Genomic DNA, 22,634 nt, shown 5'->3' with positions numbered 1-22,634 from the left:
CCCTGCAGTGCACAGTCAGCAGCTTGATTCAGTGGCTCACTCAGTCTCTGCTTCTCTCTGATGGTCTTTCTCATCTGCTCCCACCTCCAAATAATTGACCTCATTTTTATATCTGATTTTTTAATTTTAGAAATGAAACTTATCAAATATGACATTAAAAATAGGAAAACTCCCATATGATCATTATCCAGAATTAGCATGTTAATAACTTGCTTTTATTTGCTTTCAGAAACAAATAAAACATTAGAAACATAATCCCTTTCAATTAGAAATCCCCTGAGTCCCATTCCCTCAGCCCCTCGCCAAAGGTAACAACAGTCAGTGGTGGGTTTCTTTCCACTCCATGTTTTATACCCTGAACAATAACTAATATAGAATATATGTGTGTTTTATTTACATACATGATGTCAAGGTGCATATTTCCTTTTTAACTTTAAATTATATATTGGTGATATAGACATTTGATTGGTATATATTAATACATTTACGCACATACATGAAATGGTCATCCCTTTTTGGCTCCTGTGTAGTATTTTGTCATATAAATATGCCTGCCACATTTTATTTATTCCCTCATTAGTAGACATTTAGATTGCTTTATTTTTTCTGTTAACACAAAAATATTGTAATAAACACTCTCATAACATCTGCTTATGCAAATATGCAAGCTGGTGTGAATTCTGGAAAGTGGAATTCTTGAGTCAAATGTCAAGCACTTTTTCAATTTATGCTGCCAAATTGGTTTCTGAAATGCATGTACCATTTGACATTCTCAGGGTAATGCTTGAAAGTTCTGGTTTTTTCAGTACTTTGCCAAGACTTGGTTTTGGCAGACATTTTTTTCTCTCCCATCCGATGGATGAAAATGGCATTTCTTTGCTTTTTCTGTTTTCATCTCCCTGAAAATAATTAGATTTTCTTTCCAAGTGTTGATTGGCCATTTGAGTTTCCTTTTCTGCTTTTTTCTTAATTTATAGGATGTTTGCTCATTTACTCACTCATGGATCATTTATTACAACTGGGCTGTCTTCTAAGCACTGCCGGTGAATAAGTGGTAAATAAGACAGACAAAGACTTCAGTTCCCTTGGAGTTTGTACTCCAGGGGAACTGGGGGAGGCAAGAAAGAAATAATAAAGGAACGAAGAAATTTCAGATAACCCCCACAAAAATTCCAAACAGTAAAGAAAATAAACACTTGATGTGATAGTAACAGAAAAAGAGCAGTAATTTATAGTGGGTGATCTAGGACAGACTCCCTGGGAAGGGGACATTTCAGTGGAGATTTGGATGAAAAGAAGGAGCAAGCCATGTACAAATTGTGGGTGAAGATTTGGGTAGAGGAAACAGCAAGTGCAAATGCCCTGAGAATACAAGTGTGGTGTGTTCTAAGGCTGAAATGAAAGCCTGGGTGGATGCATCCCAGTAAGAAAAAGGAAAGGGCCTAACAGATGTTATCTGAGAGGTAGATGATACAAGGACTTTTAGTTCATGCTGAGACTTTGACATCAAGGGTAATGTAAGTATTTAGAGGGTGCAGGGGAGTGATGTAATCTGATTTACTTGCTAGAAATGTCACTCTAGCTTTTGGGTAGAAAATGAATTGGAAGGAAGAAGTAGGGAGAACAGTTAAGAGGCCATTGAACCATCCAAATTAGAGATGATGGAGGCTTGGACTAAGGCGTTAGCAGTGGAGATAAGGAGAGATGAGCAGATTCAGGATATAGTTTGCAGAAGGAGGTGACAGGACTTTGATAGATCAGATAGGGAGTGGAAGTTGAGAGAACTAGAATAATCAAAAACGGTTCCTTGGGCTTCCCTGGTGGCGCAGTGGTTAAGAATCCACCCGCCAATGCAGGGGACACAGGTTCGAGCCCTGGTCTGGGAAGATCCCACATGCCATGCAGAACAACTAAGCCCGTGCACCACAACTACCGAGCCTGTGTGCTAAAACTACTGAAGCCCGTGTGCCTAGAGCCCGTACTCCGCAACAAGAGAAGCCACCGCAATGAGAAGCCCGTGCACTGCAACGAAGAGTAGCCCCCGCTCACCGCCACTAGAGAAAGCCTGCGTGCAGCAACGAAGGCCCATTGCAGCCAAAAATAAGTAAATAAAATAAATTTATTTAAAAAAACGTTAAGAAAAAAAAAAACAGTTCCTTTGGGTTTGAACAACTGGGTAAGTTGTAAATCCATTTATTGAGATGCCAAGACCAGAAGAAGTGGGAGTGGGAATAATTTGTGCTAAATGAAAACCTCTGACAGCTGAATGTCTTGACAGTAATGCCAGTGGCAGGATACAGAGGGCTCTGGAGACCTTCTCAAATTTCGTTCATCAGGGTGATGTTTCAGAGGAAGTTATGGATCAGGGGTTAGCAACTGTATCAGTCAAGATCCTTTTAGGAAACAGAACACAATACAGATTGTTCAAGGGTCTTGAATGAAAACACTATTTACAGAGGCGTGGGAGGGGTTACAGGAACCCACAGGGAGGTTAACAGCATCCAGGGGACTAGCATTGTCAGGAAGCTATTTCCATCTCGGGCCTGAAGGAGCAAAGAAAGGAAGTAGTGTTAATGGAGCCTAACGAGAGTGGAATCTTTTGTCAACCACTGCCACAAACGTGTAAGAGCCAGGAGAGAGCCAGAGAAAGGAATAACCTGACCTCTCTTTCTCCTCCCACCATCCTATGTCCTGCTGCTCTCTCCCAAATCCAACCAGAAAACAGACAACAGTGGAGTCTGGGCCAGGAAGTCCATAGGAATTAATGTTCCTCTCCCCCAGGGAATAGAGAAGGGCAAAGAAAGGCAGAAAATGGATCCGGTTGGGGAAAAGAAGGGGCAAATGGCGAATAATCTGCAAAGCAACATATAGAATTTTTCCTGTGACACATGGGTAAGTCACTCCAATGTCCCTTTCCATGCTGGCTTTGAGGGCACAATATTTGGCAAAATAATCTTTCCTCTACTCACCCCCCATCCTCTTCCTTCCACTCATATTTATGAAACTCTGGGATGTCACTTACTACTTCCCCCATTTCAGTAAGTAAATGAAGAATGATTTTGTTCAAAATGTAGACTCCATATGATGCCTCTTCATGTCCAACTTTCTACCTAGAATCGACATGGTGATACCCTTGACCTTCTTAAGAGCCGTCCATGATTCCACACCATTTAATGGAGAAAATCCTACTTTTTTTTTTCTTGCATTCAAAGTCACCACCGACAATTTGGCTTTAGCCATCATCCCTAGATCGTTCTCCTACTATTTCTCAAAAAGGACCCCAGATGGTGGTCAGTCTGAACACGGTCTTGTACATTCCCCGCCTTTATGCCTATGCTTTTGCCCATGTCCACTTGTAAAATTTCTTTCTTGCTTTTTAAGGACCAAATGAAATGTCAGTTAGTCTGATGGACCTACTATCCTCAGTGTCACTAGGCGGGAGCCTTGCCTCCCACTGCTCTGTTCTGTGTGCCATATGATCTGTCACTAGTAGGTCAAAATCATGAGGGTTGGGTGAAGGGCAGTTCACATGTATTATCTCATTTACTCCAAGCTAAAAATCCAATGGAATCAGAACTATCCTGATAAGAAAACTGAGACTTGGAAGAGCATGGTGTTTATTATATGTGGATTACATGTCCTCTCACACTGGGGTGCTATAATATCCTCCCATTTTCCAGAGGAAGAACAGAAACTCTGCGAGATCAAGTAACGTTCTCAAGAGCTAACAAGACAGAGGCTGGATTGAAACTCAGCTCTCTATCCTCAGGCTCCACACCTTGGTTCATCACAACAGAGGAAAAAAGAAAACTACCGGTAGCCCTCTCTGGCCCGAGAACAGTGTTGGGGGCTTTCATGTAAGATTATCTCACTTCATCCTAACCAGAACCCTGGGTGCGAAGGAATGTTCAAATGAGGAGGGAAAGCAGAGCACACAGGAAGGACCCAGACGGTATCAGAGTGGCTGCTGGCTTCAGGCTAAGACCCTCCTCTTCTCTCTCCCTCCGTTAATTTGAACTGTTGATTGAATCACATTATGAAAGATGCAGTTGGAGAGTTATAAAGAAAAAAACTGTCTACTTTATAGAGTTTCTAAGTGATGGTCTTGATAGGCTTGGTAGTGGCAGCTCCCAGGAGAGAGAGAAAAGTAGATACATTCTGGCTGGTGAAAAACAAAAGAAAAGAAAACACAAGCTCCTCCTTTGTGGCCACCACCTTGCCCGTTAATTCTCAATGAATATTTACCACTTAATTCCTTGTCACAGGTTATAAAAGTTAAAAAGTGGTTCATATGGTTTCTTATCCTGACATGTACCTTAAAATACAGTGGCTTACTCAAGCATATTTCGTGAGAAAACAAATATCCAGATTTCCTTGCCCCTTCATTTAATCTGATTCACACACACACACTCATACACACACACTCACACACCCAGATTGGTGCTGACTTGCCTCTTTAGTCCCACTAATATTTACTTTGCAATACCTGAATCTTGCCCCACTCATATTTCACCTCTCTAGTGGCCAAGTAAGTAATCCGAGATTCACCATCATTTTCTAAATAGACAACCAGATTACATAATCTTAAAATCATACCTAACCTCATTGCTATTTCCTTGTACTTACAAATAATCTATTGCAAATTCCTATTCAATTATAATATAGCATCCCCTACTCTTTTAGTCAGAGTCCTAGCAGGAATCAGCACGTTATTCAGATGATTCAAGGAAGAGACTATTTACAGAGGTATGGGCAGTATTAAAAAAAAACAGTGAGGAAGGATGAGGCATGCAGAGATTGGCAATGGTAAGAAGCTGCTATCACTCACAGGTTTGAAAGGATACAGGGCAGTGGTGATGCTACTGATGCAGCTGTGGTTGATGGGCTGCCAGGTGGATGCTATAATTATTGATGGATTCAGCCATTTCCAGAACTGAAAAACCAAAGCCATCAGGGAGTAGGAAAGAAGTGCCCTGAGCTCTTTTCTCACTGTGATCTCTGGCAGAGTGTTCCATTGGCCAAATCCAAAAGGGCACCAAATGACAAGAGAAGCAGCTAATGCAACCAGAATGATCAGGCTCCTGGGGCGCAGAGCAGAGGAGAGAGGCTGAGAATGGATGGGGAGAAAGAAAATAACATCCACCTTCTTAATACCATAGATCTCTACCACCAACAGTGGCCCCATTTTAGCATAATCCTATCTCCCGAGGTCTTCACTGATTGATTCATTCATTCAACATGGATTCATTGACTGCATTATTGAATTATGGGAAACATAAAGCAATTTGGATATAAGAATAAATTTTACTCATAAGGGACACATGATCTAGATACGTGAGCAGACATACCTGGTGAAATATTCCTTGGAACCATTTCCTTAACTCTCTTGTATTCTGCAGTGAGCCTTCTAACATAAGTTCTAACATAAAGCCCTCTAACATATTTTATAAAAATATGTCAATATTATCATGTCCTAGTAATTTGTATCTGAACTTTATTGTGGATCACATTTTAGTCAGTGATGAAACCCTGTATTTCTGGCACATTTTAGGTAGTTCAGTGTTGAATCTGTTGATCTTGGAAACCTTCAAATAACAAGTAAGTTTGCAGATATTTGAGAGCAAAATTTCCAGGACCTTGACAATTCCTTGTTAGCCTATATACTTAAAACTCTATCATTATGTTGAGTTGGTATACTCCAGAGACAAGCCCTCCTAGACTGCTCCAGCTTGGCTCTCCACAGAAAAGCCTTCACTAAGCTTTGATTTAATAATTTGGTTTTAATTAAAGGTCAGTATGAAAAATGACCATGTGCAACATGTTGCTGCTTATTCTACAAAACTACATTTATAGATGACACCTATTATATTCTGTGATGTTCCTTATATAAGAATTCATACAAACTCCTCCTAAAAGAGGTTTTCTGAAAATGTGACCTCCAGTTTTGTTTCTGTATTCACCATAGTTGCTAAAACACCTGTAATAAATCAGGTTTCCAGAACATTTTTAACATAAAATGTTTCCTCTATTGTTTTCAATGTTTACTCATAATGACCTATTTTGATCTTTGAAAAATATGTCACCTCAAATTCTTTTTAGAAAAAGTGGAATATAAATTAAGAATTCGAGTTAAAAAAAGAGTATTATTTATTACTAGGTAGCTAATGAAGCCAAACAGCAATAGAATAATAAAATAACCATATAAAATATATGTATATACACATACGTGCACACACACACAAAGATGTATGTGTGCTGAGTGTGTGTGTATCTATACACACACATAGTGCACAATGTACTGCAAAGGGAGAAGTGTGAAGTGAGTGTTAAAGATAATTTGTAAAATGAATCATGGGAGAAAAACCACAATGTGCTAAAGAAGGCAGTTAGGGCTTCATTTATTAGTTTATTAATTCCACAAACATTTATTAGGATGCTTCTATGTGCTAGACATTGGGCTAGATGATACAAAGTTGCATTAAGCAATAGCTCTGTCCTCAAGGAGCTTTCAGTCCAGTGGGGCAGGAGGGTATGGTGGGTAGCTGAGTACATTTATTATAGGACTGTGTTATAAGAAGACACTCTGGATACTAACGAGAGTTCAAATTTGGTAGTCAAAGCATGGGAGGAATTTGGAAAGGCAGAAATTCCATATCATAGAACAGTCACCATCAAAACAACGATGGAGACCAGGAGAATGCAGGGTAGGTGTCAAGACATCACGCATCCTAATCTGTCTAGAATCAAGTGCTCATAGAAAAGCCTGAATAGGTATTTTACTCCAGTAAGAACTCTATACCCTATGCTTGATACTCTGTTTTCCCTGTCAACTTTCATATGATTATTACAAGATACTTCTCAGCACGAGCACTGTGGTAGATTAATTGCAAAATGGCCCCAATTTTTCACTCTGCCTATATCCACACCCTTTGCAATGTGAGATTGTAGCTCCTCCCATTGGAGGTGGAATCTATTTCTTCCCCACCTTGAATCTGAGCCTGACCTTGTACTTGTTTGGATCAATATAATGTAGAGGAAGTAATGGCCTGCCAGATCTGAGCCTCAGGAGAACTTGTGAATTTTTCCTCTCTTTTGGAGCCCTGCCTTTGTCATAAGAACAAATCCAAGCTAGCCTCCTGGAGGATGAGAGGCCATGAGAAGCAGCGAAAAGTCATCCCAGCCAAGATCTCAGGTGTATCAGAGCACAGCAACCATCAGTACCCTACCCAGCAGAACAGCAGTGGGCTGAGATGAATGCGGGAGCCCCCCCAAGCCCAGCTCAGATCAGCAACACCACCCAGAAGACTCATGAGAAATGAGAAACGGCTGATGTTTTGTATCACTAGGTATTGAGGTATTTTATTAGGAAACAATAGCTAACTGAAGTATTTAAGAGAAAAAAATGAATCAAAAAATAGATAATCAGTAAGGACCTACTGTATAGCACGGGGAACTCTACTCAATATTCTGTAATAACCTATATGGGAAAAGAATCTGAAAAAGAATGGATATATGTATATGTATAATTGAACCACTTTGCTGTACACCTGAAACTAACACAACATAGTAAATCAACTATACCCCAATATAAAATAAAAATTAAATTAAAAATGAATCAAGATATTAGAGAAACATAAGGGAAAATGGGAATAAAGTGCTCTCGTAAAGTCAGAGACTTCTACTCTCAGCTCTATTGCTAACTGGCTGGTGCCCTGGAGCGATTTATGTAAACTCTTTGGACTTTGGTTTTCATATCTGTGGTTTAGATAAGATAAGGGTATTTCTGATTAGTAAAGAAATAGTAAAAGCATTTTTATTTTTTTTCCTCTGTCTTGAAACACACCAGAAAAGGAAGAATGATAAACAGAAGGGACAATATTCCATCTATAAAGAGAAAAGAGTACCCAAAAGAATTGAAAACATGTGCACACCAGTTTGCACATGAATATTCATAGCATCATTATCCATAATAGCTAAAAAATGGAAACAATTCAAATATTGATCAGAAGATGAGTGGATGAATAAAATGTATCCACACAATGAAGTATCATTTGGCAATAAAAATAAAGTACTCACACGTGCTACAACATGGATGATCCTTGAAAACATCATTCTAAGTGACATAAACCATAAGTGACATAAAATACAGCATATTGTATGATTCCATTTTTATGAAATGCCCAGAATAAACAAATCCATAGAGACAGTAGACTAGCGGTTTTCAGAGACTATGGGAGGAGGAAATGGGGGATGATTTTGAAATCGTAAAATGTTTTGGAATTAGCGGTGATGGTTATAAAACATCATGTACATACAAAAAAAATACTGAATTGTACACTTTTAAAGGGTGAATTTTATGATATGAATTGCATCTCTATTTTTAAAAATAAAACAAACAAAGAAGAAAGGAGCTACGATCTCAAACCTTAGACTATGATATATAGTTGCCCCAAACTGTGAATTCTGCAGTAAAATGACTGTGCACTATCACAGCTGCAAAACAAGTTACAGGAAGTCTCGTGGCAGTACTAAAGGAGGACAGACACAGAGATTGTTGATTCCAAATAAGAACTTAGGTTTTAGGAATTTAGTTGTGAACCATACCAACTTCTTAAAGCCCAGAAATGCAGACATACATGTGAGGCACAAAGAAAAACATGTTAAGAGGAAGAGGTAGATTTGATTAGAACCACAGCCTGTCCCAGAACATTCTTTCCCTATTCCCCTACAATATCATCTATCACATAGCTGTGCCTATTCAAAATAAGTATTAATTAGGTAGCAGCTTGAGACCTGTTGTCAGAAAGGAAGTCATTTCTATAGGACTCTCTCCTGTGTTCTGTTGACCACGCGCTTCTTTCGTTGTTTCGGCTGTAACCAACTCTATTCCCTATCATGGTTCCCTACCGCCACAGTTTTGTAGACATCCTCTTTGTTAGCAGAATCTTCTGGAAGTATCCTTTTTTGAATATTCTACTTGTTTGCTGTTGAGACATTGATTAATACAGTGAGGTAGTTTGGATAAATTTTCTTATATCTATTTTAAAACTGTTATAAGTTATATGATTCTAGGCCTAAGGGTCATTTTTCTATGTTGCCTTGCCTCCTAGTCTAGGGTTAAATTTGATTCGGCGCTTATAGTTTACAGAAGAAACAGTTGAAGCCCCTGCTCATGACTTTTGGTAGAAAATAAAAACCCTCTAATTAATCACCGGGGTTGAAGGGATTCTTTTTCTAACTAGTCTGGTTAAATTTAGAAATCAGCTTGCTATGGATTAAACAATTGGCTTGATATTATCCTTTAAATCTAACTGACTGATAATATATTAGATTATATCTAGATATGCAAGAAAGGGTATGCACCAGGACCCTTTGAGTGAAGGGGAAGAGGAAAGAGGAGGAAGGCCTAGGGTCTGAGGGCAGACTTGAGACAACCCTGCAGTGGAAAGCAGAAGGCTGCTACTCAGGGACCATATGAAGGCAAAGGACACAGGGGAGGACTGACAGGAGAGGCAAGTATGGGATGAAGACAGATAAGGGTGATGAGCATCAACGACTAACAACATGTTACACAGCATTTGCCAAGAGCTCCCCTTATTATGAAGGTAGAGCTAATGACAAATGGCACACTGTGGAAACATACTTCAGAGCCCCACCCAGATGCCTCAGATGAGCCAGTGTGCCCATCTGATTTGCTATGAATATTAGATGTTAATGGTTACTAGCTACTCCTGTAGACAATTGCCCAGCATGTATAAGGAATGCCTTGCCAAGGAAGTTTATATCTTTCCCCTAAGCAACCAGAGACAAACTTAGAACCACTGATTGACTGATAGAGGAATTCAAATCTGTGATGCAGCTTATACTCCAGAGCTCACCTGTGGATTTGGGCAGAGGCTAGCTCTTACCTAAGACCACATCCTTGCTATCCTGCTTTATCTCCTTCGTTGCAGGCTTTTTCCTGAAGAGTGTGCCCTCGGTACTTCATATACACATGGATCTCTCTCTCTTAGGCTCTGCTTTGAGCCTGATCTACATGCACTATGGTTACATAGTCCTTGTCTGCGTTCCTTCTTCCCTTCGCTTGTTTTTCAAATATTCATCAATCCCTTATTGTGTGTGAGTCATTGCCTTTTAGTAATCAAACATCAGGAAGCTGCGGTGAGGTTGTTAGCGTTCACTTTGATGATTTCTTTAGAAGTCTGTCTTGGTCCAGAGATCTTTACACTGAACTTCAAAAGAATCTTTGACTTATATTTCATCTGGTCAATCAATTTCACAATTCAGCAAAAATAGTAAGAAAGCAGAATTTCCATACTTTCTCCTAGTGGGAGCTTTTTTTTTTCCCTTGATGCATCAATTTTATTTTATTTTATTTGGGGGGAATCTTTAAATTAATAATATATTTATAAAGTTCTTCCAAGATTCTGTTGCATGCATGTACCAAGTGAACTCTCTAGTTCCATTTAAACAAGAGGTTAATATGAACCGATAAATCTAAGTTTACTATGTCTATTCCTGCAAGCAGGAAACACTTGAGGATAAGGGAATAAAACTGAATTGGGTTAGTTAATTAGCTAGTGTTATTAAACAGTGAAGTTTATGTGCCGCCAAGATGGCTTATTTATTCACACTATACTGTAACAGAAAGACTAATAAGAATTTGTTATTTATGGTACTTATACAACTTAGTTTTGAAGAAGAGAGAGTTTAGGAGCTAAGAAATGGGCTTATCTTAACATTTCTTTTTAATAGCGGTGAGCTACTGAACTAACTGTAAAACTGCACAATGAAGTTGCTCAGTAGAAAACAAGAGTAGGGTGTTCAAAGTGAAACCATGAGCTTTGTTCTTCCACACCTGTCAGTCAGTTCAGTAGTTGCCAAAAATCTTCAGGACAGCAAATCAACAGGTAGAACAGGCCAATAGATGGCGCTATTGCTATGTATAATGCCCCGGAAAATCTGAGGAGGAAGACAACACAGGACAAAAACAGCTTCCGAATTCTTCAAGAAACGGCAGTGGGTTTTTTTTTTTATCTTTTCATCTCTCTTGTCTGAACTGGAGCCATCACTCTCATTCTCTCATTGAGTTGAGTTTAAGTGCTCAATTTTTGTGCCCTAAAGACATGTCATTTTCACATGGACGTTGCAAGGAAGGATATCTATTCAATAGATACCTGATATTTCTCAACTGACTTGAAAAGATGTCTTAATCCACAAGCAGAAGAGGTAAATACCTGATGGGATAAAGGTCTTTAAAAACAGAGAATGGGGCTTCCCTGGTGGCGCAGTGGTTTAGGGTCCGCCTGCCGATGCGGGGGACGCGGGTTCATGCCCCAGTCCGGGAGGATCCCACGTGCCGCGGAGCGGCTGGGCCCGTGAGCCATGGCCGCTGAGCCTGCGCGTCCGGAGCCTGTGCTCCGCAACGGGAGAGGCCACAACAGTGAGAGGCCCTAGTACTGCAAAAAAAAAAAAAAAAAAAAAAAAAAAAAAACCAAAAAAAAAACAGAATGGTGGAAATCTCCTCAGAGGGCATCTGATTTCTACAACTTTTGGTGGAATTATTCCACAGTTATCTTTTGGGGGAAAAAATTTGTATGAAATAATTCTTTAACTTCCTAAAGTAAGATGAAGGCAATTTTCAATAAAATCTTATGAAATTCAGAATGTCTTTGAAAAGGTACATTAGCCATGCTAGAGGAAAGGGGAGCAATATGGACAGTTAATAAATAGCAAAGAATCTTGAAAGCATTGTTCTGTGCATGGAGAATGGATTTGTTTCTTTTTTCTCTGTGATGGGATTCATCATTTTAGTGTTAGTTTTGTGAAATCTGTCCTCATGGTTTGAAGAGCTCCAGGTGTGGAAAGAAGGTCACCTTGGGATTAAAAATTTGACACAAATAGTCAACCAGATTGTGAAGATTTTACCACATTTGACATGCATTTTAAGACTGATTTGTGGAGACAAATTGTTTCTGACGCCAATGGTCTCAAAAGAAGATTTGGTCTTCTTGAACGAATCCATGAAGCATCCTAAATTATCGCTGCCCCTCAAAGAGTCCCAGTCAGAGAAAAATAAGTTGTGTTGTACAGCCAAGTGGAAATAAGAGACAAGAAAAATAATGCTTCATCAGGTTTATAAAGTTCTTTCTAGGCACCTGATCGTCTTGGCAACCTTTTGAGATAGGCAAGATAGCCAATTATGATTATGTTCATTGAGTACTTGAGGCACTTTTCCAGCATTTTACCTCTATTACCTCATTTAATCTTTGCAATAACCGTATGAGGTAGGTACTATTATTGGCCTCCTTTCCCAACAGAGGACATTGAAGTACAAAAGAGTTAAGTAGCTTCCCAAGGGTATACAACCAGAAAGTGGCCTAGCTGGAATGAAAACCCAGGCAGGCTGAAAGACTCGTGCAGTCATTTCTAGAGATAAAAATGGGCATTACAGTTTATGTCATAAGCTATGAAACATGGAGTTAAATTTAGACCTAAGGTCTTAATGATTTGTGGCCTGATGGTCTTCCCTGAATGACATTCCGTTTTGATTTGGACAATCCCAGATTGTCAGAATTACATTCCCCTTGACTCTTAAGTGCCATGTAGACTGTACCAGTCTAGCTGGTCTCCCACAGATAATTCTCTTCACTTGACTAGTATGCTGTTTGGATTTGCATGCCCATGCTTATCTCTGCAGGCTCCACTATAAATTGAGTCAGCCTACTCTTCCAAGAATCTCTGCAGTTGTAAGTTCTTGCCTGAGAAGTCTTTCGTGGCTGGCTTAGTGCTGGCATCAGTGATGAAACAGGAAGAGAAAGATCTCCAGACTTTGGGACTCCAGACCTGTCTCCAATCTGATAAGAAAAGGGGAGATTACCAGGGCCCTTCGAGTACAGACATTTAGCATTCCTGAATGCAGTATTCCCAGTCTCCAATATTTTCCAAAGGACAAACAAGGAGGATAGGCCAGGAATGCAGAGATTTTGAGATAGAAGATTGTCACTCTCATTGGCCAGAGAGTGACTTTGCTGACCTTTTTTGGTTTATTCATGCTCAGACTGTACTTACAGTTTCTATAAAGGATGCTGATTGTGTCAGTCAGCTTAGGCTAAGTTACACTATAAGAGACATGCCCTACCCCTAAATCTTAGTAGCTTACAACACTATACACATCATTTTACACATCAATCATAGAGCTTTGGCTCTTCTATCCAGAACCCACTCAGGCTGAAGGAGTAGCTGAAGGACCTAACAGCTCAGTGGCTGTGGGGAAAGAATGATGGTGAAACCACACAGTTTTTCTTAGAGCTTCTGCTCAGAACTGGCATCTAGCATTTCTGATCACATTTCATTGGCCAAAGCAAGCCACGTGGTCAAGCCTGATATCAGTGGGATCAGATGGTTTAATCCCTTTTGAGAGAGGAAGGTCACCTAATATTGGGAACAATAAAACAATCCTCAGACTTATTGAATTATATTATATTAGGCTTAGGGAGGCTCCTATCTGAATAAATTAATAGGGTAAAAATGCAAGCATGCTCTATCAGCCTCAACTTAACATCATAAAAGAATTAGCAAAGAAGTCCAAGCATGTAAGTTCCTCTCAACATTTCTCAGCAGTGGCATGTTGGAAAAAAGTCATTTCAGGCTGTGGCAGTTAACTAGAGAGGGCAAGCAGCAGAGCTCCCGGGGGTCTGCTGAGCCCAGAGTACAATCACTCCTCCACCACCAGCTACACCGCATGGGCCAGGTCACACGGCTTCTTATCTTGTAACATTGGCAAAAACCCAGGCCTCATTTTTAACTCACTGCATTGCAGTTCTTTTCAAGTATGTTACCAGGACTTTATGGAGATTGATAGAGTGCTGGGAAGCCATTGGGTTGAAAGTCCAGATGTACATAAATCAAGTCATAGCATCATTTAATTCAGAATGTTTCTGCCCAGGTCATTATGGAGTGGAAGTGCAGAGATTTATAGTAAGTCTTATAGGATTTGATGATCTGAAAGGTAAGAGATACTAAATGTATGATTTAGCTCCAGGAGACACTGCAGTAGTTCAAAATCGACTGAAGTCTCAACAGCAGCTGGTTTAAAATGTGTTTTAAATAATTGGAAATGTATCTTGGGAGTACCTAAGGATGAAGAGTTGAATGTGATTTTTTTTTTTTAATGTGATTTTTGACCGTCAAAATAAAATCTGATTTTCATAAAGAAGAAACCTATCCATCAATAAAAATGCATGTCAGCAAGCATCTTTATACGTTAAAGCACTATTCTCTTCTCTGACTGGTTCTAGATCTAACGATTTCTACATAAATCTTCTCTAGGATAAGAACCCGAGATCCTTGTGTCTGATGACAAGAATTTCTCTGATTCTTTTAGTCTTGAGCCAGATATCAATCTACATATAAAGTCATTTCACTTTTTTACACTGAGAGACACAAAAAGCCACAATTCCAATTTATGCCCTCATGATCTCACACTAGCCAGGCACACTGAGCTTTAAGCCTGCAGAACTGGTGAGATTTGCTATATACTCTTCTCTTAGCCCAACCCTTTCCATATTCCTTCCTTTATTTGAATCTCTTGATGTCCTCTAATGCCTTAATCTCCTGTTTCCCTTTTCCTAACAAAACGTATTCTTTAAAATAAATTATTTTTGTAAAAATTTACCAACAGATCTCAATATGTCAAAGACTGAGGAAATTTAATCTGTTAGCATAGGCCATGGTATACAAATACAATAGCCAAAGAAATGATGTTCTAATGAGAAATTAAAGACAAATAAAAATGAAAGTGGAATGTATTTCTCTCTTTTGTAAAATCACACTATGGAGAAAATTTAAAAACAGTGATTCAAAATGACAGTTTGTTTATATCAATGCTACATTTCTGCCCACCCTTCTGAAAAATTTACAGACATTTTGATGGAACAAATCCTTAATGGAATGGAGGAGAAGTTTCTTCCCCAAAGTGACCTCTGAAAACATACTCTCTGTTTTGAAGAAAAAACTGAACTCACAATACTTTTTCCAATTAGTACTAAAATTAATTTTACATAATTAATGTGTCTGAGAAATTTTGAATATACACTTTATTTTATTAAATGCTGTTTGTAAATTTAATATTATTAATTTTTTTAAATTGTAATTATAATAGAAAACCCACATTCTTCCCCTGATGTTGTTACTTCTCTAGAAGCTTTGTAAAATCAAGGCTTTGAATTTACAAGATAATATTTAAAGATGTATAGTTCTGAAGTTCTTTGCTGGTTCTTTTATTTAAGGACAAGCTTCTTTAGTAAAGTGACCCATTACAACCGAGTCTCTCTCTTTGTTAAATTGGAGCATGTATGTATTACTTAAGCATAAAGCTAGATACATCACAATGCCATCCTCTACTAATTATTTTACATAATCTAATCTGTAGGAAACTACCCAATGATTCGTAAAATTGAGCTGTAAACTGAAAAGTGCACTATTGATCAATAATGATACATTTTATAATTTTAACCTCCCTTCCCAATTATAATTACCTACCAACCCTTTCCTTCTTTTCCTACATATTCAAAGCTGTGTTGTTTTCACATTTTAATCTACTTTACTCATCTCACTTTGTTCTTTCCATTTCTATCTCTCATCCCTCCACCTAATCCACTCTTTTAAAATATATCATAATCTTTATTTACTGAACGTTATCCTTTATTTGTATGTAAGTAAATGTTTATTTAAATACTGAATGGACTTGGTAATAAAAATTCAGACTGTACAAAGGGCACAAAATGAAAATATAAAATCTTTCACTCCACCCCATCCTACTCTCCAGAGAGAACTATTTTTAACATTTTTTAGTTTGGGTTCTCCTGGTTTTTAGCTCTAAAATTTTAGATGAGTGCTATCCAATAGAAATGTAATGTGAACCACATTTAACAAGTCTAGCCACATTTTAAAAAGTAAAAAGAAATAGATGAAAATAATTTTAATGATGTATTTTATTTAATCCCACAATCCAAAATGTTATTATTTCACATATAGTCGATATAAAAATATGAATGAGATATTTTATATTCTTTTTTATGTTAAGTCTACTTCATACTTAGAGCATGCATCAATTCAGACTGGCAACATTTCAGAAGTTCAATAGCCACATATGACTAGGGGCCACCAGATTGGACAACACAGGTCTAGATAATAAACTTTTAGTCTAGTTTGTTATTTACCAATTTTAAACAGTATCTGTTGATTTCCTACCATGAAAAGCAAGAATTTAATACCTTTGAGAATTCCCTGGCAGTCCAGTGGTTGGGGCTCTGTACTTCCACTGCAGGGGGGCACAGGGTCAATCCCTGGTTGGGGAACAAAGACAAGCTGTGGGTCGAGGCCAAAAAAAAAAAAGAAAAAAAAAAAAGAATGCAACACCTTCTATAACCCATTCTATCTTACAAATCTTCTTAAATTTGTATTTTTAACTCTCCCACTGACCTTCTTTATTATCATTATTATTTCTTATCATGAAGCGATTTATTTCTACCTTAGGTGAAAAAGAGCATACATAGTTGTGAGGATACATATTATTATGTCTTATTATTTTTAAAAGTATACCTAATCTTTATTTCTCACACCAATTATTGGACAGTATCCCTTGAATTCCACATGCAAGATACAGAAATCAATACTTCTTCACTTCTTGTCATCTCTCTCAGTATGCCTCCCAATTTTATTTGGCTATATCGTTACTTTTAAATTGTCAAGGTTTATAACCTAAACATTCTGTTCTGTCACTATCGTAATTTAAACATTCTTGTTGTGTTTTAGATTTCTATAAATGTAAAACTAGTTGATAGCATTTAGAATATTATGAGTTTGAAAATATTCATTGTAAAATCAAGCAGTGTGTTTAAACCCTTTGGAAATGCAATCCCACACTTAATGCTACTTGAAGCAGAAGTTTCTGAATATTAAGGACAAATAGATTCTCGTTTCTTATATCCCATCACTTATTCAGAATCATGCTTCAGTTTAGTTTGCTTCATTTTAGTACCATGGCTTCATTATTCAACTTTATGTTCTTCTTGGATTCTCTTATTACCTTTCGTTTACCTTGTTAAGTAAGAAATATACTGGCCATTTTGTTTTTAGATTATCACGCTTTCTAATCATACCATTTAATACAAGAAAGTGACTGTCTTCTTAATGACTATCTCTGGCAGCCCACTAACTTCCTTTTCTAATTTGAATTTATTATCTTGTATATCTGCTGCTGAGCTGTGATTCTGGGATTTAATTTCATTGCTCTTAGTTAAATTCACAATTTTTTACATACAAAGTGTATGTTTTCCACATTCAGTAAAGATGTTTTATTGGAGTATATCCTCTAGTATTTTTTTTTTCCAAATACACGCAAGAGAGGTAGACTTTTTGAGTGTTTCCATGTTTGAAAATGGCTTTATTTTCCTTTCACACTGGACTGGTACATTTCAATTTTCCAAGAAAAACATCAGATTTCTATAATAGCCTTGTATGTTATAAATGCATAACATTAGTGTGTTCCTACCCTTGGAAATTACAATCCAAGTGAATCAGTTACACAGTTAGGGGATGAAATAAAATTCTTGGACATCTCCCCATTAGCGTATTCATGGTGAAGCAATATCTCATACTTTACCTTTAGCCACTGTTTTGTATCAGTTGGGAAATCAAAAGTTTCATTATGCAGCACTCCTGGTAGATCCTCAGGGAATTACAACACACTTTAACATGTTTAGAAATGTCTTTTTTCCTGCCCACATCTTATAAAGACATAAGTGCATGGTGCATGCCTTTGGGAATTTTTAAATATCTTCTGTCAACTAGGAGAAATGCAGACATGTTGACAAAGCTGATCATTTTCATTGTGGATCTCACACTTGCTTTGGCCATTTTTGCTATCCTGTATGCTGTTTACTTAATAGCAGCCACAGGTATTTTCATCTCTCTCCTTTTCTATATTTTCAAATGGGAGATGGGAATAAACTATGACTTCAGCAAGGGCAGTCTGGATACTGGATTTCAGCAATGCTCCTAGGAAGCCATGTGCAGGCAGCGTAGAGAGAATCAGCTCCAGGACGCCTCCTGCCCATTTTCCAGCCCCAAGAGAAGGGCCGTTCTTTCTTCTAAAGAGCGAGGAGCCCTCTGCCGTGGAGGAGACACACGGGAAGCCTTGCCAGATGCCTCACCCACCCAACTAAGAAGTATGTTTTAAGGTTAGCATGTGGAATGTTCAGCTTATTTCTCCCTTTTGCGAATGAGGTGATACATGCATGTTTGAGGTGAGAGGAGAAAAACAAGCAAATGCCTTTTATCACTGCCTTCCATGTTTCAAAAATGAGGTTGGTGGCCTCTGTAGGGACTACAAGCAATTTTTGTTTTCCACTGAAAGCCCCATTTACCCAGTGAGTTAGGGAGTCCTACCTGTGATATTTTCTCTCCCAAACATTGGTTAGACACAGCTCATAAACAGTTGAAACTTCTGTTTCAATCTTCTCTGGCAGTTGGGCTAAAAGGCTTGGTAGAAGAGAAAGTGTGAAAAAATGGATGTTCTTTCCGTCTATGAATTGTTTTTTGCCTTGACTTTAAACATAATTAGTAGTTGTTCTTGAGAGGATAGTGTATTTTCAAGATGGTCCTTGGATGGACCTAGAGATTATCGTACTAAGTGAAGTAAGTCAGAAAGAAAAAGACAAATACCATATGATATCACTTATATGTGGAATCTAAAATGCAACCTAAATGAACCTATCTATGAAACAAAAACAGAATCATGGACTTAGGGAACAACAGACTGGTTGCCAAGGGGGAGAGAGAGTTGGGGAGGGATGGATTGGGAGTTCGGGGTTAGCAGATGCAAACTGGTGTACATAGAATGGAGAGACAACAAGATCCTACTGTATAGCACAGAGAACTATATTCAATATTCTGTAATAAACCATAATGGAAAAGAATATTTTTTAAAATGTGTATATATATATATATATTTATATAAAATTGAATCACTTTGCTGTAAAGCAGTAATCAACACAGCATTGTAAATCAACTATACTTCAATTAAAAAATAATAAAAAATTAAAAACAAACAAACAAACAAAAAAACCCAAAAGTGTCCTTGGAGTGAAAACAATGTGTGAGCATAGGAAACGGCAGAATGTAGATTTACTCTCTTTTTGGTTTGGTGTCCTGTGAACACTAGAGATTGTAAGGTGAAGCAGTTCAGAGTGTTCTAATAACACTTCAAACCCTGAAACTGGACTCATTTGGAATTACTTGGTTCCTTGTTTATTCCACTGCTTTGGTCCAGTGGAAGCAGATGGATAAGTTTTGTCCTGGTTTTTGTCAGATAAATGGCCACCATAGGGCCCCTGTGTTTGGGTTTTTATGGTATAAATCCAAATATTTTATAGTAGACTGATACATTTTCCTCAAGAGCAATATCTGGTTAGTTTGCAGAAGACTCTGGTAAATTAATTTTAGCAGTTGTGATTACAAGTTCTTAAAGTCTTCATACTTCATCTCCACTGAATTATAGACTTTTGACATCTTAATTTTTTAAAGTATTTCTCCTCAAAAAACTAAAAAATTATTTTAGTCTATATGTAAGGTAACACTTAAGTGCACTCCTTACCAAAAAGGTAACAAAGCTGTACTCAATAAGGACGAATAATAAGCTTAGCCCCAAGGACAATAAATATTTAAACTTCTAGATCTTGAGTGTTCTCACCACAACAAAGCAAAAAGAGAAAAAAATAGAAGAAAATGGTAACTAGGTGAGGTGATGGATATGTTAACTAGCTTCATTTTGGTGATTACTTCACTATATATATTGTATATATTTAATGTACATATATATTCACTATATATATGGTATATATATTTAAGGTGTACAACTTGATGTTCTCTCTCTCTCTATAAAATCATCTATATCAATATATAGAGAGTAAATTGTACACCTTAAATATATATACAATTTCCAATCAATAAGCTGAAAAAAAAAGAAATAGGGAAAATGTGTCAAAAATTAATAAAATCCCAAAGAAAGAAAAATATTTTAACTTTTAGAAAACAATGAGTTAGCTTTAGTATAATATTATCCCTGTTTCAATCATGGCATTTGTTCAAGAGAACAGTAGCTGCTCCACAGAAGAAATAGATACATTTTGTTGAACCAGTACGATTGTAGTAAGAGATTCTTAAATAATTCTCCATTACATAGTTTCAACTTTATACTTAGATGTAGAGGGGGTGACTTATCTGGTGGGTGTGGGCTGCACAACCAGACCACACCTTCAACTGTCAGACTCTCGCCCCTAACTGCAGACCACCTGCATGGGATTTACAATTACAGAAGCATGATTTTGTGATAATGGTGTTGCATTCTAAGAAAACTCAATTATCTTACAAACATTCTGGAAGAGGTACACAGCATGTTTCTTTTTGTCTTTAAATCTTAATTCACTCAGTGACATATATAAAAGGCCCAGAGGGAAGAGGATATGGCTTAGGTCACTTTTGATTCAGAGGAGGCAGAAGACCAGGTCCTATATGTGAGACACTGCCCAGAGTCAGGAATCCTAGAGAGGAGCATATGCAAAAGGGGAGAAGTGGCATGACATATGAGCCTTGGATGGGATTAAACTGAAGCGTACCAAGGCAAACATGATTTTGCCTTGCACAAGCTTTTGGATACCAGGGAAACTCCTACATTGAACTGTGCTAACGTTCAGGGGGAATGGGCCGCAGTTGTACCCCAACGAAGATTGCTTCTGTGGTCTTTGCCATTTGTCTCAGAGTTCTCTTATCTCTATGTGTTCTGAATGTAAAGGCTTAGGGTAAGGATTTGATAAGACAGAAAACCAGAAGTGTTTTACATTTTGAATACGTATCTTTTGAGGCTTGCCTCCACCACATGACTATCTTACAGCTGCCTTCAGAGAACTTGCTGGCCCTGCGGGGCAGTGGATTTGCAAACCCTGCCAGGCTCCTGCAGCTCCCTTTTCGCATCCAACTCTGTGACATCCCTTAGCCTCTATGTGGGTTCCAGAAACTCAAATTTAGTTCTGCTAAATTCCAAATGCTGTTAGTGAGAATTCATTTCTAAGGCATACTATTTACCAGCCATTCAACTAGGGCTCCTTTTGGCTTTATCTTATAGAAAGTAGCAGCACAATCTTAAAATTCAAAAGGACCTTGAAAGTCATTGAGTACACTTCTCCTCCAATTAAGAAATACCTTCTACAATATCCTTGAAGGATGGTTTTCTAACTTCTGCTTACCCAGTTTTCATGAGATGCTCAAGGCAGCCTCTTGTTAAGTAGTTCTTTATACTATCCAACAGAAATCTGAATCTTTGCACCTCCCATCTCTTTGTCCTATTTTTGCTGTAATAAGCAATCTTGAAAATAGTTGAGGAAGTACAATGACTTCACTGGAATCATAAATTCTAAGAAGAAAGAGGAGCTTCTCTCCTTATGAATTTTCTCCTTGCTACTTGCATCATTGAACAATGTTGCCTTTTTCAGTGCAAATAGATCCCATTTAAGATCATAACGCAGTGCTCACTGCAACTAGAGAAAGCCCCGTGCAGCAACGAAGACCCAGAGCAGCCAAAAATAAATTCATTTTTAAAAAAAGATCATAACTCATAAATCTAGGGTTTATTGTGAACTTTTTTTTTTTTTTTTTTTTTTTTTTTGCAGTACGCGGGCCTCTCACTGTTGTGGCCTCTCCCGTTGCAGAGCACGGGCTCCAGACGCGCAGGCTCAGCGGCCATGGCTCACGGGCCCAGCCTCTCCGCGGCATGTGGAATCTTCCCGGCCCGGAGCACGAACCCGCAGGCGGACTCTCAACCACTGTGCCACCAGGGAAGCCCTGTTGTGTACTTTAATACAAGGTTCTTAATATGTCTTTTTTGACTTCTTGTACGTATTTGTTAGACAGGAATTTTGAAATTCTTTCCTTCAAAGTTTCCCGAAGTCTGGGAGTGTTGCCAATTTGCACTGAAAAACAGCAATGTATTAGCACATTCATAACTATTAAAATATAATCCTAATGCACTGACCTGATTTCACAGTACATCAGAATTTTACTTCAACCCCAGATTGACTCTCACAGATGTCCACTAATTTTCCAGTGGAGGTTTCCAGTCCACTATTTGGAAAGTCAGATGAATTTGAACATTTTGTAAAATTGGCAACCTTGTTGATACAATTTTTTGGGGACTCCAGAAACAGCAATGCTTGGAGGAGCAAGCTATGCTAATCTTTAGAGAATGAAGCCACTTTTATCAAAGACAGCTGAGAGTGGAGGATCTTGGGAAAGGGGTCCAGCTCACCTATTTCTGGTGACAGTGGAACCAGCCAAAGGACAGGTAGGGCTAATGAGGGGAAGTTACCATGACTAGGATCCCCATGGCTTTGTGACTAGGTTTGGGGGCGTTTGAGTGTTGGAAACCAAAGATTCTCTGGCTTTGTGCATGGCTGAGGGAGAGAAGCTCTCAGAAGCTACAAGACAAGGAGGAAACTCAAGTCCTGGATTGTGAAACTGTTATCGCTTTTCTGTTTCTGCTGACATTTCTAACAAATATAAGCTTTTGGATCTGG

At 38.2% G+C, this 22,634-nt stretch overlaps 1 long non-coding RNA gene across 1 annotated transcript; it reads left to right on the top strand.

The window, feature by feature from the left end:
- Positions 1-17,826: 17,826 nt before the first annotated feature.
- LOC137206416 (uncharacterized) lies at positions 17,827-21,939 on the top strand. Its single transcript, XR_010934646.1, has 2 exons — positions 17,827-18,245; positions 21,732-21,939. It is a non-coding gene; the product is annotated as an uncharacterized lncRNA (long non-coding RNA).
- Positions 21,940-22,634: the final 695 nt, after the last annotated feature.

The sequence above is a fragment of the Pseudorca crassidens genome, chromosome 15 (genome assembly GCF_039906515.1).
Source record: "Pseudorca crassidens isolate mPseCra1 chromosome 15, mPseCra1.hap1, whole genome shotgun sequence".
In the NCBI taxonomy this organism is placed as follows: Eukaryota; Metazoa; Chordata; class Mammalia; order Artiodactyla; family Delphinidae; genus Pseudorca; species Pseudorca crassidens.
This window is presented reverse-complemented; position numbering and strand designations above follow the sequence as displayed.